The sequence below is a fragment of the Dermacentor andersoni genome, chromosome 9, assembly GCF_023375885.2.
Source record: "Dermacentor andersoni chromosome 9, qqDerAnde1_hic_scaffold, whole genome shotgun sequence".
In the NCBI taxonomy this organism is placed as follows: domain Eukaryota; kingdom Metazoa; phylum Arthropoda; class Arachnida; order Ixodida; family Ixodidae; genus Dermacentor; species Dermacentor andersoni.
In genome coordinates, this window is record NC_092822.1 from 128059278 (window position 1) to 128075860 (window position 16583).

General features: G+C 44.8%; 1 long non-coding RNA gene across 1 annotated transcript; it reads right to left on the reverse strand.

Moving 5' to 3' along the window:
* Positions 1-9292: 9292 nt before the first annotated feature.
* LOC129384437 (uncharacterized) lies at positions 9293-16359 on the reverse strand. The gene is made up of 3 exons (XR_008612156.2): positions 16260-16359; positions 10556-10669; positions 9293-9869 (listed from the first exon to the last, which is right to left on the reverse strand). It is a non-coding gene; the product is annotated as an uncharacterized lncRNA (long non-coding RNA).
* Positions 16360-16583: the final 224 nt, after the last annotated feature.

A 16583-nucleotide genomic window follows, 5' to 3' on the forward strand; every position in this document is an offset into this window, starting at 1 on the left:
TGTGTGGCACCGGTACTGGCTAACATTTTCCTGGCCAGCATTGATCGTGATCTGGTGTGTTATTTGGACGACAAGATAGTTCTGAGAGTTTTTAGATACGTGGATGACTATTTGGTGAATTTTAAGAAGCAACCCGGTTTGACGCACACGGTTACCGTGCAAGAGACCTTATCTGTCTTTAAACGACACGGGAGGGGTCTAACCTTCACCCACGAATTACCTGAACAAGATAGATTGCAGTTTTTAGATATTAACATCACTTTAACACCAGATCACACGTGTTGGATGTACTCACCACGAGCCCGGAAAGACCTGTTGCCTTTTGAGTCCGCTCATTCTAAGACGGTAAAACGCGCCATTGTTATGCTGTGCCTGAAGGAAGCTCTGCAGAAATCATGTGATCACCTGGTAAAGGACAGCCTCAACAATCAGATTGGCAGGTTACAGAAGGCTGGTTTTCCCGTTTCCGTCGTGGCTGCTGTGGCAGAGAAGCTTCTGCAAGGCTTGAAACCTAGAACACCTCGAGAAGGTGGCGGTCAACCGAAGACCAGACCGGCGGTTCTCCCCTATATTCATAGGGTCTCCCACAACCTAAAGAATGTAGCCAAGCGCTACGGTGTGCCGGTGGTATTTTCTGCCCCGCGCAAGTTGGCCTCTTTGTGCCCCCGGATTGTCTCCGGCGAGGAATGCGTGCGAGACTGCACGAAACGTCACGCCACCCAGTTTGTCAGGTGTTCGGTCGGGGCTGTGTATGAAATTCCCCTTACATGTGGAAAAGTTTACATTGGCCAGACGGGCCGATGTATAAATGAACGACTAAGGGAACACAAGCTTTCTATGCTTAACGGAAAAGGGTCAAATTTGGCCTTACATTGCGGCGCATGCCCTTTGGCTACGCCTGATAAAGCATGCCAGCCTTTGCTGGCTAGAACCAAAATCTTAAGGCGCAGTCATAACCAGGTAGCACGTGAACTCGCAGAGGCTTTTTACATTGATAAGTCAGGTGATGAATGCGTAAGCGACTCTAGTATCAATTTGTATAAGAAAGAGAGAACGTTCTTGGCATGTGCGCTTAGGCAATGATTGCGTAAGAATCTGGGTATATATATATTCATGTTCCTTCTGAATAAAATCAGTCGCGAGTTTGCGCCCGTCCATGTCATTACTCGTCCGTGTCTTTTTTTAGCGCAGTTCCCTTCCTTTCTGAAGTACTTCTAGACGTCCATGGCTATAAAATGTCTTGATCAAGACAGCTACTAGGCTTTTGAATTAGCCGTTCAAGACATCTTTTAGACATCAAATAGCTGCTCGCGTGTTTCGTGGGCAGGCAAGGGTACTGCGAATTTTAACCAACTTTCGTGAAAATCGAGACGTTCACATTATATTGGCACCCGCACACCCCTCCCTTCCCGAGATCAGAATAACGCACAACCTCGCTCGGGTACTGACGGGCCAGTCAGGTGACACGCAAATGGTGGGTACGGAGAAAGACCGGATGACAAGCTTTAATGACATCACCAAACACTATAAATTTCGAAGGGCCCATTTCCCCCAGGCACACTCCTCCCTGAGAAGACGACAAGCGGCGGCACGGCGCCTGTTACAAACAGTGGCCTACCACCGCTACTACCCGAACCTTTATACGGATAGATGTAGATTCTGTCGTGAAAGGGCTTACCTAGAACGAAAGGTTTGGGCCTGTCCTCGGACACCCACACAGAGTGAAATACACAAAACCAGAGAGCATTGGGAGACAGCGTTGCTGAGCTCTGCACTGGAAGACTACCTTAAGGCAATCCAGCAGGCTGAAGATGCAAACAGGCCCCAAGGGCTCGAGGCCGTCATCTAGGTAGAGAGACGTAGGTCTCAAATCTGCTGTCCTAAAGTAAAGTTTATTCCTCTTCCTCCCTTACCAGGCTATTGAATATTACCTTTGTCTTCAGCATATTAGCTTGCAGCGTTATTCTTACATCTTCTCCGTTAAGGTCCTCAATCATTTGTTGCAATTCAAGCCGTGTGTTGCTAAGCAGGACAAGGTTACCTGGGAACCTAAAGCTGTTGATATTATTGACCTGCATGACCGGGGCTTCTACACGCGCTATCGCATCCCTGCCAAATGGCGCACACATCAAAGACGCGTCTGTTTCTTTTGTGGACGGCTGCGCCACATCTCTGGCCAATGACGAAGTTCCTGGCCAGCCCATTGTCGACCAAGCTTTGCCACCTACCAACGCTCCCCACTGCATTCTCACACGCCTGCATCATCCACCGAGCTTCAGGATGCACCTGAGAACGCTCGAGCCACTGCAACTAACCGTTCACCACAAGCACACTGTCGCCGCTCTGCTTCTCTCCTGCTGCATCGCTCCCCATCCCCAGTTTACCGCCGCCGCTCTCCGACGGGAAACTAACTCGGGAAGCTGCTAAAGGTGGCGCTGCTCTAGCACCCTGACGTGAAATTCTTGTTTCGACCCTGCCTACTGACTGCAACCTTCTGGACGTGGATGACGTGGTTTGCCCGTTACAGACACTAAAGCGCAAATTTCCATTACGAGTGCAGACCTTCGAACGCGCCTAGCAGAATGCTCACTCCAGCTCTAACTCATGGGCTACTGGTGGCCAACGGTGGAAATGCGGCTGTGCTTTGAATGTGTGTTGTGCGTGTCAGTTTCACAAGCCGCCACACGTCCGTTTTGTTTAGTGTGCTCAAACGCTGCCCTCACAATGTGATCCTCTTGCTTAACATTCGTAGTGCCCATTCTGGGAAGGCTTGCGAGTAAGGGTCGACGGTATGCTGATGACATTATTCTATTCAGCAAGACTGAAGACGACTTACAACGAATGATTGAGGACCTCAGCAGAGAGAGCGCAAGAGTGGGGTTGAAGATTAATATTCAGAAGACAAAGATAACGATGAATAGCTGGGCAAGGGAACAAGAGTTCAGTATCACCAGTCAGCCTCTACAGTCTGTGAAGGAGTACGTTTACTTAGGTCAATTAATCACAGGGAACCCCGATCATGAGAAGGAAGTTAATAGAAGAATAGAAGCGAAGGAATAGAAGAATAGAACAAGTGTCTGTAAAGTGCCACAAGCTTTTGAAGCATAATTTCTCCATCTTTCAATAAATAAACTGTTAGTCCATCTTCCCACGCCGCTTTTCTCCGGGACATGTTTATCAAGGCTCGTCTAACTATATGGCTAATTATATAAGTAGACTCTGTATCCTGTTCATCGTTACTTCCCATGAAGGTAGCATGGTTTCTCTGGGTTCAGGTCTGTGCAGAGTTTCTCGAATGAATTTGCTATATTATAGAAATTACCCAGCTTGTCTTTCACTGCATACATCTTTTATTGTCTTCTGGGAAATTTTCTTTTTAAAGATTTCATGCAACGGTCATTTTTTACTGTTTCATCAACCTTTCCGACATTAAAATTTCGAATATCGCATACTTTCGTGTTTATGAGCTTTTACAGTTGAGTAAATTTATCTTGTCTTTTGCGTTAGACACTTTCATGCTTTGTCATTACATTATTAAGCCCTTTGTTACTTAGGACAGCTTATCTACTGATTGCCTCCAAATTCAATAGCTACTATCGAGAGCAGCCTAGTTGCGGGTCCATCCATTATATCTGCGTGGACTTCATGTTCCTCTTACAAAGCTACGTATTTATTTGTAAGCTCCAGCCTCAGTTCATCTGCATTTAATCTTCTTGCGGCTAAGTTGGCCTGTTTCTTCTTCACTAATCTCGGTTCTTTCTCTTTTTAAGTTGACAGCAATATAAATCTCAATAACATGCGATAACTGCCGTTTACCCTGCCTAACACTCCTACATTCCGCACTATATTGGGATCGGCACATATTATGAAATGTATTCTATTTCTTGTTTCCCCATTAGCACTTTGCCAGGTCCACTATCTGTATTTGCGCTGCCTGAAAAAAATATTAATTTAGAGTTAATTCCCCTCTGCAATTTCCGCCATCTCCTCTCTAGTATTCCTGGAATTCCACCTCACAAAGTGGTTTACCTCGTACTTACAATGCCGTCAGCAGTACGTTCAAATAAACGCGTATAGGTCCAGTCTTCAATCGGTGTTATCTGTAGTACCTCAGGGAGGTGTCCTAGGATCTCTTCTATTTCTTATTTCCATTAATGACCGGAAACACCACATTTCTGTTCCAATAAGACTATGCGCTTACGACTGTGTTGTTTATAATAACATAGAACCTTTCAGTGACCAAATTAAATTGCAATGCAACTTTGAAAACATTATGAAATGGTGTTCTGACTGGCAAATTGTTATAAATCCAACTATATTAGTAAGCATGTTAATTACAAAAAAAAAAGAAGATCCTGCAATTTCCTTATAGTATGCATGGCAACAAGCTTAATAAGGTAGATGAGCACAAATATTTGGGATTATTATTTCGAAGTAACTTAAGCTGGAATAGACATGTAGAGGAAGTAAGTAAGATGGCGAATAATGCGCTTGGGAGCCTAAGGCGAAATTTACGCAGAGCAACCTCTGAAGTTTAAAACTTGGCTTATAGAACACTGGTCAGACCAATCATTGAGTCCGCGAAAATTGCCTGGAGTCCTTAAACAGAGAAAAACCGTAAGAAACTGGAAAGGATTCAGAGGTTAGCTTGTCGATTCACCTTCAACAAATATTGTCGACTTCACTCCCCTTCAAAACTTTGTCAGCTTGCAAATCTTTCCAATTTAGAATTATGGACTAAGTATGATAGACTGAAGTTCCTGTTCCTTATTATCCATAATGAAATAAAAATTAATAGGACGAACTATTTTGAAATTTCTACCAATGAATCGTCTAGACATCGCCACAGCATGTGTATTCCTCCTCCCGTAACCCGTAATTAAACATTTAAATATAGCTTCTTTCCCAGAACGATAAAATAGTGGAACATGCTTCCCGATTTCGTAGTTCAGTCTGCCTCTTTTAATAATTTTCGGAGTAATTTGCATGCCGTTATTTATTCCGAGAGCGCGGTGCGTTAATTACCTGACTTTGTGAATCACCTGATTTTATGATTTTCTTATTATCTGTGTATGTTCTTCTTTACCGTGCATCAAGGAATATTGATTGGCTTTTCTGCTTGCTCTATTACAATGTATATGCAATGCAATTTCTTTTTTGTATGTTGTATTCAGATGTATTGGACGCCCTGCCTGAATCAGATGTGTTGACATTGCTTGTCCTATTATTTTTTCTCCACTCCTGTAATGGCCCTAAAGAAAGAGCTGACAGTATCAATAAAGAAGAAGAAGAATTATTCCCGTAATTGACAATCGCTTTTTATAGAGCCTGCTTTTCCCACACTTTTCATTTGAAGCCGCCCGTGACTGCGCTATACTAAGCTTGCCCCTTTCGAATTGCTAATTCATTATCTTGATAAACGTGTTCTATTTCTTCATCATCACGTATGGAAGATGGAGAATAGGCTTGTACTACTTTTAAATTGTATGTCCTATTTAGCTTTGTTGTGATGGAGGATACCCTCTCTTGAATGCTGCAGAATTCATCGATGCTGCCCTCTGTGTCCTTATGGATAAGAAATTGTGCTCCTTACATTCTCCATTATCTGGAACACTTCTTTACCAGAGTACGTTGCCGTTAGTCAATAGTACTGTATAAGCCTCGCCGGCTCTTGCCTCACTAAGGACAATGATATCACAAAAAATGCCTGATAATTCCTCAAAGATCCTTGCGAAGTGAGCTTTAATCTAGTGATTCAAGTGTTAAACGTTGCCAGGTTCAGTTTTAAGTGGCGACCTTTCCGGATCTAAAGAAATGTTCAGTATATATGTTCGTTCAAATGAAAACTTGTTACTCTGCGCCCAGGTATTGTCTTTCTTTGTCCCTTGGTTAGGAATCCTGAAAAAATTCGGAACTATGCAAGTATTCATACACTGGCAGTGCGTTAACTCAGCTCGTGAGTTATAACATTACTCATAAATTCATAAAATAGTATATTGTCCATCATAATGCCATAAATATTTTTGTTAGTTTTTATACCCTTGGAAATTCAGACTCCTTCAGTGCAGGTAGTGAAATATCCTGAACAAATCGTTCTCGACGCACTTACGAGTACCGCGTGAACGGCAAGTAGGCCGACAGTGGAAAGCAACGTGCGGCTAAATACATTTAGTATTACAGTTTCATTGAAGCGTATCGTGGCCACCGATGCAATAATCAGCCTTCCATTGATGCAGGTACGCCAGCGTTTATGCGTTTTTTGTTTCTTAGGCCCCAAGAGACATTGCAGGGAAGATGTTCAGTTCAAAGTCGGAGATCTCTAAAAGGCAATTTAATTTTTTTCTAACTTTATGCAATACTTACTTAAATAGCGTTTTCTAACTTTTCAACACCTTCATCGTGAGCCGATTTTATGTCCACTGCAGGACTAAGGCGATCTCCGATTGCCCCTGTCCTGCGCCGAGCGATTCCAAACAGCGCCCGCTAATTTCGTCGTCCCACCCGGTCTTCTGCCGTCCTCTACTGCAATTCCCTTCTCTTGGTACCTATTCTGTAACTCTAATCGTCCAACGGTTATCAAACCTGAGCGTTACATGACCTGCCCAGCTCCATTTTTTTCTCTTAGTGTCAATTAGAATAACGACTACACGCGTTTGCTCTCTGATCCAAACCGCTCTCATTCTATCTCTTAACGTTATGCCTAGCATTCTTTGTTTCATGGCTCTTTGCGCGGTCCTTAACTTCTCAAGCTTCTCTGGCAGTCTCCAAGTCTCTGCCCCTTCTAAAATTTGGCAATGTGTTTCATCATCTATGCAGTGCTTGACATATTTTTAATAGAAGCCCCCTAGTCTTCAGTTGGTGGCTAAACACTCGAAGTAACAGTTTTTTTGCAAGTTCTTCATCCCCGTTGACTACTGCGCAGTAAATCTGCCCTAAAATATTTTAGCGCATTGCACTGTTCCCGAAAACTTGCCTCTTTCATGTGTTAAGCTCTTGATGGAAGCAAACTTTTTTTGCAAGAAAAACTTGCATAATGGGTACCATTTTGCTGATTTTTTCACCCTATCATAATTGAAGAATGGTGAATAATTGAGGAATACAGCTTTCGTTATGTTACCTCTATTCATTCGCGTTACGATATTTTGTGGGCTCTCATAATTAAGGGACTGGGACCAAATATGTGGAGGTTTTCATCCGTAAGTTGTGTTTTTCACAGGCGACAAAAGGGATATTTCTGTCCCTGTATATCAACGACAGATGGCGTTCTTTTTCTTAACCCCATAATATAATTTAGTCTTCAGCGGCGCCCTCTTTCAATACTGGCATTGCCGGGTTGGCGTTCAAAAAATAATTAAACTGGTAATAATTCCATCTTCGTTCATTACTGGGTGGACTGCGATGACTACTCAGCCATCTAGTGTCCTACCTGCTGAAAGAATGAACAGTGCAAAAAGCGCCATCGCATGGCCTTAATGTTACTTGTAAAAAAATTGCTTCCAATAATACAGATAACTTGCTGTAGTACATTGTACAACACCATCCATTTGCTTTCATAACATAATATTTAACACAGTATGAAGATTTGCGTGGACAGAAACATTGCCATAAGTAATAGAAGTTACACTCAACGGTATCAAGTCGTTCTATAGAGTGACAAAGGTTACTCACGTGTCCGCGTCGTGGTGGTCGGAGTGGTGATTTTCACGGTGCTCTTAGTCGTCGGCTGAGTAGCGGGCGGCGTCGGCGGCGCACGCGTTGTATCGTTGGCTGCGCGCGCAAATGGAAGGATTGCGGTCTTCGTGGGCGAAAGTCGCAGCACTCGTGACAAGCGGCTCCGCGTCTGCAGCTTAAGGCCGACAACTTGTCTCATTTGCAGAGTTACCGCGAACTAATTGCTGGACGTGTTGGCGTGCCATTCCTGAGGCGAGCAGCGTGAAGAAAGGGCTAGGAAGGCAATCGCGGTGCTGCGTTCCTTGCCTTCTTTTAAAGTCCCGCGGCTCGCATCATCAATGCTGGATTACGAAGTCATTTTGTATTTCACTGCGCTGTCGTAAGAGTAGCCAGTCCTGGGAAATTTTATTCAGGATTGGTAATAGGAGTGTAACCACCAAAGTTTACACAGATGTTTCTCATCTTCTGACCGAATCTCCTGTTCTAATCATCTTAAGCCGTCGTATAGCTGCCAGTACACAAGACGGACGAGCTTTCCGCACGACAAATTGATGCAAGTTTCAAGCCTACAGTAGCTAAACGGCGCATTTAGCATCTGCGCTTTTCCTGGTATGTGACAAACGGTATACTGGCTCTCTCCCTTTCCCTCGTAGTAGGCTCTAAATTCGGAATGAAGCACGGAGCATTAAATCTGATGATGAATACCTCTTAACACAGGCACTCCGGAAGAGCCAAACTCACACCTTACGCGCAACGCCTGTCAATATGTATTCGTGTGCGAGATAAGTTCCGCAGCGGTTGCATAGGTGCCGCAGCGGTGGCGTAGAGGTAGAGCATCCGCCTCAGGTGCAAAGATGACCGTGGTTCGAATCCCGGTGCCGCGCAATTTTCCACGGGGTTAAAAAAAATAACAGCGTGTCGATAAAGTTGCATAAACAGGCATGGAGCGCGGCCTGATCCCGGTGACCCGAACCGGTAAGGCACTCCCTCACAAAAGAAGGATTGGCCACCCTGGTGCAGTACTTGGCGACAACAACCTCCTATACAACAATCAAACCCCGGCCCTCAGTCCCCAGCAGCTGCGAAGCAACTGACCACGGCGGCGGTGAGACCGGCGACGCAGAAGAGGGTGCTAAGGAATCCCTGGTTCCGGACAGGCCACCATTGGAATCTGAACCTGGCAACGTTTAACGCTAGCACATTATTTAGTGAGTCGGGTCTAGCAGTACTATTGTAGGAAATAGAGGGCAGTAAATGGGATATAATAGGGCTAAGTGAGGTTAGGAGGTCAAAATAAGCATATACAGTGCCAAAAACCGGGCACGTCCTGTGCTACCGGGGCTGAGTGGAGAGACGAGAACAAGAAGTCGGATTCCTGATTAATAAGGATATAGCTGGTAACATAGAGCAGCTTTATGACATTAACGAGAGGGTGGCATGTGCATTTTATTTCGAGCTGTACATAGCTTATGAATGATCTGCTTCACAGCCGTATGTCGCACTTCAGTTGGGAATGCATTAATGCAAATTTTTGCTCCACGTGTTCCAGCGTTGTCACGTCCACTGTCTCTCATGCGGATTGCTCGGCTTTAGCAGACAACGCCTTGATTCACAACAGACGTAGGACCAAATGGATTTTATTTCGAGCCGTCAATAGCTTATGAATTCTCTGTTACACATCAGTACGTGTGAATTGAAGTTGCAACGCATTAACGACATTTTTGTTTGCTTCAAGTCTGCCGGCATTGCCATTCCACTTTCTCCTGTGTAGAAATGCTCTGTTAGCCATTTTACACTCATCTTCGCTCGCGCGAGCAAGTGGAACAGCCAAAAAACTCATATTTCTAAGGCGCCTATGTGTAGGTGTTTAGTGACTAATTTAAGGTGTCACCACAAAGGTGTCCTCCAATTCTTAGCTACAAGGTTCCAGTAAATTTATAGAAACTGAAGCTAAAGACAGGTATGTGTGTCTATGAGGCCTGGTAGACGTCTCCTAAGAAACGTTGTATTTTCATCAGAATTGAATGTACGATTTTGCGAGTGGTCAAAATGTAAAGAAAGCGTTTACGGATTGTCGAAGCAAGGTGTCGCTCGTGCTGGTCGCTAATAGTATTATCTGTCACCTATGCAGCTCATTTGTGCCTTGGGCGATGCGGCATTCAATGCAGGACACGCTTGCCTTTAGCATGTGGCATCACCTGCAATGGAGCCCAACAAGCCGCGATTTATTTCTGCACGTGATGTGCAGAACACTATCGTTTTCACTAGAAAAAATATCTAAAATTTAGCTGACAATCGAAATAGCACACAAACCAACATAGCCACGTACTAGAAATAGCGCGAAAAAGAAGCAGATTGTATGTGAGGAAAACCACGAAAGGAAGAAAGCGACCGGAAAGTTGATCCCGCGCTCTTCTTTGGTCGTTGTGCCTTCACGTCTTTCTTCAGTCAAAATCCAAACAGATTGGCTCAGTTTCTACTTCTGCTCAAAGACACAGAAGCCAAGAGCTATGCATCTTCTTGTGCGATCTAATTACAGGGCAATGGCGGTTAAGCAAGACTAGATTGACAGGCCCCGCCCTGACTTGTTTTTGCAGCATGTATTGTATTTACCACCGCAATTATGGAAACCCAGTGAAGCAACCAAGAAACCGTGCGCGAGGCTTCTTAAGCAGACCATAAATTGCATAACACACCGCTCAATATTCTTTTATAAATATATGGATTTATACAGGCATATTAGGGAAGGAGGGGCATGATCCGATGATGCCGAATCTCCTCATATCATCATTATCACAATTCTCTGTGCCCATTTGAAATTACTGGTTATCGGTGACCTAGAGCTTGTTGTCTTACCCTAGTAAGTTGTTTCACCAGCGCATACCTTTTTCTGTGGACGGAGGCTTTCTGGAAGCGGTCGATGGCGAGGATGGATTACCAGATGCGTAATGAGCCTCCTTTGTCTCGCCCGCATCGCTTTCTTCCTCGGCACCGCGCTCTGCAAGGTGAGAGACGCAATTTCTCAGAAAGGAGTGCTTGAACTGGGTCACACCTCCTGACTTTGAGGGCTTGGTCCGATTACGTAGACGCTACTGAGATTTGTGTCGCTTCCATAACTATCTGCAGGAGGCCATGGTTTGGCGCCCGCAGAAGGCATCTCCACTTTTAGTGGCGCAAAGCGTAGCCTGCGGAATCTCATTGGTGCGCCCGTGCGAGTTTGAAGGACACCCTTTGAGCCAGGTATTTCCCAGTAAGCACATTTCTCTTATATGATGCATTTTTAATACTATTCCTTTCGATATTCTTTTCATTATTATTTTTGACGTATTACTTTTCACGGAGTTGACGTAAGGCCCGGCATATATTTAGCTCTATGTATGCTACATGCCAGGCCATGCTATACGCCATGTGGTTTCACTCCCCGATAACAGCAGCGACAGAGCGGCCCCAAGGAACGTCCGGTCACGGGCCTCACGATCATCAGTCTGCTGCGCCCGAATACAAAGCGTGTTTTAAAGTTCTTCCACTGTGCGGAAAGTCTATTTTAAAGTTTTGAAATAACAGACATGAGCGTTACGCCTTAATATTAATGCATAAAATTTCTCGTATACCTTGCGGTAATGTTGACTTGCAAAATTGTCGTTATGTACAGAGGAAAAGCGTTGAAAATCTGCAGGCTTAGATTTTAACTCGCTGCTCCTACTCAATATCGCGGCCAATGCTTTTTTTGCTCGCTAGATTTAGCGGGCTACGTCGGTGAGCAAAAGCGGAAGTCGTCCATGGCCTATGCTTGTAAACGGTGAAACGATCTATACATGCGGGCCATATTGCTACACTGTTCTATTGCTAACGTTGTCCGTACCAGGTTTTACATTCTTGAATAAATTATTCCTCAAAATATGGAGACTTAGCGCCCACGAACAAATGTCATGAAACAAGAACACTCACTGCGCATGCCTCCTATGTTAAATATTCTCAAACTATAAGTATTCAAAGTGCCGAAAGCTATCAGAGCACAAGCCTCATTTCTCTGCCAGGGGGGCAGCGTATTGACGCCTGTGCGATGTCACTGCAAGCCCTACACGGCGTGTTGAAGCTTTTCAGGGTCCCAGAAATTTCGGCACACCCGCGTATATCGCGTCTGTGTCCGTCGAGCACAGCTGAAACAACGTCCGAGAAGTGTCTTTGCACCACCATCAGTGATTCGCCCACGGAGCAAAAGTGCCCATTTGTTCATCCGGTAATTGCTACAGTACACATCAGTCGTGATGACCGTCATGAAAAATGCTATTTGTGTGCCTATTTCGGAGAACGCTGAAAGAAGCGGCATTTTTTTTTCATCCAAAATGCGTGCCAGGCTCTTTATTTCACGCATTATTAGAGTGTCCATGTTTTTTTATAACAGCTCACCAGAGTAATAACACTTGACGGAAGCTTCGCAGTCAGTATCCTTCTAACATACGGATCTGTAATGTTCTCGCCAAATACCAAGTTTGCTATTCCGTGTAACATTCAATGTCTGCCATAGCAAAGTACTAAGGGAATGTTACGTTTTAAGCGAAGCACTTTTAAAACTATTGCAAAGTGACATTTTAGACGTGATTTTCTGCAAAATTTATTGACACACATGCCACACCTCTGCATTGCAAAAGTAGTAAATTCCTTTAGAAGAGTTAAGTTCTGGGCTAGTTAGTGATTCATACTGAAAAGAACTTGCGCCAAAAAAAACCACAAACACAAGAAAGACGACGACACCACGGGCGCTACTTCAACTGTTTAATGAGGGTGAAAGCACTCGACATATATAGCCCTCCACAACACCGCGCATGCGTACAAGGCAACATGGAGTACAAGGTTTCATCGGAGTAGGCGTGATAGAAACTTCAGCTCAGCATCGTAAAGAAAAACCGACGTATCACTAACACAGTTCGGACCCGCTTGCTTGATGTGGAAGGCTTCCAATGTTTCACGTGATGTCTGATGCTTGCCTCTACCCAAAATCCTCGCATCGCGGAATCGTGGTAAACAATTGGTGCAAGCCCTGCAGTGATCCACAAGTCGCTCACCTTCATTATTCTTCATTGCTTTTGCATGTTCCGTAAGTCGGTCGTTGACACAACGCCCCGTCTGTCCAATGTAGGATTTCCCGCAGGACAGAGGAATTTCATATACCACGTTTGTGGCACACTTTACGAAACGCTGACCATGTTTCTTCTGACAGCCAGGCATTTGGCTTTCGCTAGTTATGCGACGGCTTAGCTGGGCAAGCTTTTGGGGAGCGGAGAAAACCACCGGTACATTATACCGGTTCGCCACTTTTTTCAGGCTGTGCGTGACTTTATGCATGTATGGGACCACTATAGGCCACTTTTTTTTCTTCGGCTCAACCCTACTTACCCCCGCCTTCAACTTCTTCAAAAGTGTTTCTGCCACAGGGACCAAGACCGACTCAGGGAAGCCAGCTGCAACGAGCCTGCCCAATTGGTTGTCAAAACTTGCTTGCATCTCATGGACACACGACTTCCGGAGCGAAGACTCTAGGCAGTGGTTCGCAATGCCTCTTTTCACTACCTTTGAGTGGGCCGAATTGTACGGCAAGAGCCCTTTTTGCGCACGAGGGGAGTAAGCCCAACAAATGTGCCCATCTGAAAACTTTAACTGTAAATCTAAAAACTGAAGCAAACCATTATGCGGTAACTCATAAGTAAAACAAAGCCCTTTCCCCAGGTTTATATACAGATTCGTTTATATATATTTATATACAGTTCATTTATATACAGATTGGCTACATGTTATCTGCTGTGCCCAGTACCCGGAATGGATTGCTCTAAGGCGTTTCTATTACCTTAGAAGCGAAACTGCCCGTATGACTGAGATATGGTGGAATTGGAATTTGAAATTCATTCTTAGAGCCATGGGAAAGCCAAAAGCGCAGGACCGTGTAAATGGAAATCTTACAGTTATGGGACGTGCCTCCATTCTTTCCAACATTTCAAATGTTCTTCAAAAAGGTCCTAAGTTTGGACTTGAGCCATTGGTCCCACCGCACGAACTGATGGCCTTAAACAGGGCTATGACGAAGAAGGCCCCACAAGAAGATCGGGAGCGCTGCCTTTTGGACGGAGTGAACTGCCTTGCCAAGAGTGTCACGCGGACTGAACAGAACTGCTCTAAAGACCCTTTACGTTTTCTAGTTAATTTCTTCAAGGATAATGATCTCTGCCTTTTGCAGGCAGATAAGATAGGCGGCTTCGTAGTATTGCCTAGAACCATGTATAGAGAGAAAGCAGCACAGGCGGTGAACAAAAACTTCGTGATTGTGAAAAAAGCTCAAACGAGAATTAAGAGCAAAGCGATTGACCTTTGTAAGCGCCTAGATCTGCAAGGACTAGCTAAAGATATAACTAAGAGTGAGAGGGGGGCGTTAAATGTTTTCTTTTCCGTTAAAATGCGTAAACCCGAAGCTCCCTTCCGTACCGTTGTGAGTGAAGCTGGTACCTGGCAACATTGCGTGAGTAAGTTCCTTCAGAAAAGTTTGAATACCCTAGTAATAAATGATCCCTTTCTTACAAAAAGTTCAGGGGAAGTAGCCCATTTTTTTGAAGAAAAGAATGACATAGATTATGCTTTTTCTGTTGATGTAGAAGACCTTTTTTATTCAGTGCCCTATCCAGACCTGTATGCCTCTGTTAAAGATTGCATAGACGAGAGCGGCCCGGTGGCTTTCCAAAATGCTGCTGGTATCACTGTTGATAACTTTTTAGTCCTTTTAGAATTTTATCTCCGAAGTACTTTTATCTTGTTTGACGAGCAACCTTACCTGCAGAAGAAAGGCATATGCATAGGCTCTTGCATAGCCCCTGTACTTTGCAATATCTTTTTATCATCTATCGATCGCTCTTTACACGATCGTTTTAACCATTTTATTAATGACAAAGTCCTTAAAGTGTTTCGCTACATGGACGACTTTTTAGTGGTTTTAAACAAGCAGTGCTCCGTTTCGAATGAGGCTACAGTGAGCAGTGTTTTAGATGATTTTAGAAACCTGGGGAAAGGGCTTTGTTTTAGTTATGAGTTACCGCATAATGGTTTGCTTCAGTTTTTAGATTTACAGTTAAAGTTTTCAGATGGGCACATTTGTTGGGCTTACTCCCCTCGTGCGCAAAAAGGGCTCTTGCCGTACAATTCGGCCCACTCAAAGGTAGTGAAAAGAGGCATTGCGAACCACTGCCTAGAGTCTTCGCTCCGGAAGTCGTGTGTCCATGAGATGCAAGCAAGTTTTGACAACCAATTGGGCAGGCTCGTTGCAGCTGGCTTCCCTGAGTCGGTCTTGGCCCCTGTGGCAGAAACGCTTTTGAAGAAGTTGAAGGCTGGGGTAAGTAGGGTAGAGCCGAAGAAAAAAGAGTGGCCTATAGTGGTCCCATACATCCATAAAGTCACGCACAGCCTGAAAAAAGTGGCTAACCGGTATAATGTACCGGTGGTTTTCTCCGCTCCCCAAAAGCTTGCCCAGCTAAGCCGTCGCATAACTAGCGAAAGCCAAATGCCTGGCTGTCAGAAGAAACATGGTCAGCGTTTCGTAAAGTGTGCCACAAACGTGGTATATGAAATTCCTCTGTCCTGCGGGAAATCCTACATTGGACAGACGGGGCGTTGTGTCAACGACCGACTTAGGGAACATGCAAAAGCTATAAAGAATAATGAAGGTGAGCGACTTGTGGATCACTGCAGGGCTTGCACCAATTGTTTACCACGATTCCGCGATGCGAGGATTTTGGGTAGAGGCAATCATCAGACATCACGTGAAACATTGGAAGCCTTCCACATCAAGCAAGCGGGTCCGAACTGTGTTAGTGATACGTCGGTTTTTATTTACGATGCTGAGCTGAAGTTTCTATCAAGCCTACTCCGATGAAACCTTGTACTCCATGTTGCCTTGTACGCATGCGCGGTGTTGTGCAGGGCTATATATTTGTCGAGTGCTGTCACCCTCATTAAACAGTTGAAGTAGCGCCCGTGGTGTCGTCGTCTTTCTTGTGTTTGTGGTTTTTTTTGGCGCAAAATCTTTTCAGTAAATTCCTTCTCCTCTACATAACTTGCGATATCCGAGGCAGAAATTTATCAGTTTCAAAACAGGAACTGCAGTTTCAGCGTGAAAGCAGAAAGCAGCCGAACTATCTATGAGAAAGTGCAAGACCGTTGCGAGAACGCACTAAGTGAGCGAATTCCCGCGCCAGCCACAGGGAGCGGCCTCCGGGGCCGTGGAGCCACCAGACAGAGGGCGCCCCTTCAGCTTCTAACCGCCACTGAAGTACAATTACGCTGACTCAGGTGGCAACAGCACTAAGGAGAAAATAATGGCACGTAGAAAAAACGACACTTGCCGTGCATAGGAGGCAAGCACAACAACTACGAAAAACGTCCTTTTTCTGTGTGCCATGAGTCTGTCCTTGTCTTTAACGCCGTTTCTGTCTGACTAGGAAGGACCAAAATCACGCACTTGGTTTCCCCGAATAGCGCACCACACGTGATCGAGAAGCTTCTTATTCGCACTGGTGTGCCGCGAATACGCAATAAATGCCGCTCACGGCTGCTGAAGGTCAAGTATATTCCCAGCAGGAGAAGCAGGAGAAGCAGCAGGCAGACGAACCCCAGGAACATCGCGCGCTTTCTGTTCTCCTCGTCCTGTCGCTCGCTGAAGAAAAAGCGCGGTAAACGTGAAAGTTCTCAGGGCACCCATATTACTGCTCAATAACTGCTTCTACGAGTTTTTAGTCTTGCGCTTCTTTTGTTTGTCGCTTTGTCCATGAAATATGGAGTCACGAAATGCTTTTGATAGTTGTTCTAGACAATAGAGCGGACCACCATGCTGGTTGGTAAGGCAGCGCAGAACCTTAGAAACATTATGAAGA